Source organism: Triticum dicoccoides, chromosome 3A (genome assembly GCF_002162155.2).
Source record: "Triticum dicoccoides isolate Atlit2015 ecotype Zavitan chromosome 3A, WEW_v2.0, whole genome shotgun sequence".
NCBI classification, from domain to species: domain Eukaryota; kingdom Viridiplantae; phylum Streptophyta; class Magnoliopsida; order Poales; family Poaceae; genus Triticum; species Triticum dicoccoides.
In genome coordinates, this window is record NC_041384.1 from 18,653,691 (window position 1) to 18,657,040 (window position 3,350).

The 3,350-nt window shown below is 41.6% G+C and overlaps 1 long non-coding RNA gene across 1 annotated transcript; it reads left to right on the plus strand.

The window, feature by feature from the left end:
- Positions 1 to 562: 562 nt before the first annotated feature.
- LOC119271001 lies at positions 563 to 3,025 on the plus strand. The gene is made up of 4 exons (XR_005134392.1): positions 563 to 844; positions 935 to 1,103; positions 1,969 to 2,094; positions 2,684 to 3,025. It is a non-coding gene; the product is annotated as an uncharacterized LOC119271001 (long non-coding RNA).
- The last annotated feature ends 325 nt before the right edge of the window (positions 3,026 to 3,350 follow it).

Below are 3,350 nucleotides of genomic sequence, written 5' to 3' on the forward strand. Positions count from 1 at the left end.
TACGTGGCACGTACGACCCCTGAGGCGAGAAGTCATGCCCGTGTGGTGGCGAAGCCGGATGTGAACCTGCCATATTCAACATTCAATCACAACGAACTCAGCTCTTGATTCTATGTCAGCTAGTAATCCATAAAATTCGTAGGGGACTGGTCGTTATTTCGCAGAAATTAAATATATGGAAATGGGATGTTCCAACCATGGTGCATGATCAGACTGAATTCGTGGTTCGAGGTCAATGCATTGACTGGCGGACACAAATTTTCTGCACGAAATTTTATATAGTCTGTAAATTGTTGGATATTTTTATATTTTCTGATTAATTTCATTTATAAATAAATCATCATGATAGTGCTAACAATACTAACCTTGAATTGTAAACTAATCATGTGTGTGCATACTAGATATAGAACATCTGAGCATGCATATCCAAAACAATAAGGTGTGCATCATGGGCGTACGTTCACGCTATCCACCTAGGCAATTTTTACTGTCGCGATTTTACTGTACCGAAGGAGGAAAGAAACAGAACGCAGCGCCCTCGCAGTCGCAGCCCGCACCCAGCGTCCTCTTTCCTTTTCTCCTTCCAGCTCCAGCTAGGGTTGCCGCCACCACCTCCTTCGGTCCTCCCATCCCCATCCTTCGCCGCAACAACGACCGCAGAGGAGCAGAGTGGCCGGCGGCAGATCGGCGCGTCACGGGAGCGGACACGGCGGCCGTCACGATGCAAATCAGAGCGAAGTCGGCGCGGCGGCCGGGCGCGATCTGGAGAACCAGTGGTGTTCTCTTTCGAAATCTCCTAGCGCCGGCCCCTCCACTTCTCTCCTCCTCATCTCCTGGCGTGCATGTATCTTATCTTTCTCCCTCCTCTGCCGATGCAATTCCATGTGTGTGTTCGTTGCTAATCAGTGTGTGTTCTATGAATCCAATCCTTCAGTCTGCAGTGGGTGCTTTGGGGTTTCTGTGGGGAAAAGGAGAGGATCTGTGATGCGTAGATCGCCGGGTCGCACCACTACGCTCGCGACGGCTTCACGGAGCAGCTGCCGGAGATTGCCGAGGCCACCAGGGGCAAGGAAACCCTCGTCTTGCAGTGCGCCTTCAGCCAGGTGAGGTCATCCTTCTTCAAAATTCATCTCATGTATGTACCTTCTTGATTCCTCCAATATAACTTGCTAAGCCAAGTAAGGTAGTAGTATACTAGAAGAAAATTACTTACTGTAGAAGCCCATAGGTAACAGAAAGCCACGAGTGGCCAGGATCAACAGATGACCTGTGGAGCTTCATATTCAGTTATTTGTTAGCTACTTGCTTGCTTCAAATGTATACATACTATAGGAATTAAGGTTCTGTTGTCTCTATTTCATAGATTTTATTGTATATACATACAGATAACTTCAGCATGAGAGCAAGAGGTTGGAGCAGATGCAACAACACATTCAGTTGCTGCATTGTATAGATGCATGTTTTTGTAGATGATTGTTCACCTTTTAATCAATTTCCTTATAGTTGTAGTTCAGACTTCAGAGTTCAGACACAACTTTCCATGTTGTCAACCAGAAAAAAACAATTATTGAAACCATTAGATTTATTAGTAGATGTATCATTATATTTCTACAGGGGATAAACTAAAGCAAAGAAACCAATCCTTTTTAATTCATGTAAAGTTCATGTCTGTAATGAGGTGGCACTCTTAAAAGGTGAAAATTATGCAATATTATCCCCTTTCTTTTGTCAGTTCTAAATTTTTTTTGTGGTTCATACTCTGCCAGTGAATCTCATATTCTGATACTCGGCTATCAAACCCATTAAGCTACTTGGAAGGAGCGCTTGTTCGGCTATGTGATTATCTCTGAGTGGAGTATGATTAGTGTTTGATTTTTGCACAGATTTATTTCGTTTGATCTTATATCAATTTAGATAGGCTATACATCGGGACCTTTTGTTCTGACCAGAGTTGATGATTTATCTCAGGATACAGTTGATGATGTAGTTGGAGATGGATGGTTCTTACTAAGATACATCCGTATATGTATGTGGTTTTGCTTCGGTTGAAGATATATGTGTGCCTTAAAGACATATCAGAAGTCAAATTTCTAGGTACGTAGTCAGTGATTACTCCCTCTTATATTTCTTTACGGAGGGCTTATATTTCTTTAAGGAGGGAGTATGTATTAATGATTGTTGGCAACTCCTATCTTACTGATGACTCCTCTTGTAGGTAAAATCTGATCAAGACTACTAGACGATCCAAGTGGAAAACTATTTCACTTTCAGCTTGTATATCATGTCTGACCACGGAAGGTTAGATGGTAATATTGAATTCAAAAAGATGGATGCCAACTATTTAAAACACGCTTCTCACAAAAAAGTATAAATGGATTGGTAACTTGAGTCATGGGATTGGTGAGATTAGTTCGCAATCTCTTGAATTGGGTGAATTTCATCACAAGAAAGAAGAAGGAAATTGGTAATAGTAAATTGGATTTTGTACGATTTCTTACCTGGCATCCTTTTGTTCCGGCTTGTGACTTTTGGAGCTGTTGAATGGCCTTTGTTGTAAGTGAATGTCTTGATTAGTAAACTTAGGTGTATTGCTTAGGTAGGGTGAACATTATGTACTTGTTTCCTTCCACTGCTTGTTTTTCCCTTCTTTTTCTCACAGTGGTTTGCTGGTGCTCCACACTAGCTTGCAGGCATTGACTCCGTCGCTGCCTATTCGGCGGATTGAGGCACCCATTCATCACATGCGAGCTTTGAGATTATTTGGTAATCATTGTTCTTCTGTTTCCTATTCCTTTGGTGTCATTTCAGAGGTGCACTAGAACATGCAAGCATTTCAAAGGATTAGAAATGTTTGTCTAGAGTAGAGTGCCCCCTTTTATCTTGGTATATGTACAGTGCTCGATGCGTTAGTGTGGCCTAAAATGTTTGAATCTTCAAATGTTTTGGAAAATTATTTTTATATTCAGATGACTCAATGCTAAAATGGTTGACTCGATGTCTTAGTTGTAGTACTGATTAGAGTTTACATGAGAAAATACGTACGCTTGGGAATCTACCTCATGCTGTCATGCACCTTCCTAATGTCTCTCCTCTTCACGTTGGTACTGCTGTGTATGTATACGTTTTACTGTCAATCTCCCTCGTCTTTTACACTTTTTAATGCATAATAATGAATTTCGGCATACGAGCTCGTTATTGGCCACACAAAGACTAAAAGCTATGTCGAGTATGTAGATGCATCGACCATAGTATCTGGTTCCACTGACAACTCGTTCAAGCTTTGGGACTTGTCTAATCAAGCAAGAGTAATTGACAATCCAATTCAGACTTCTACAGGGCATATAAATACA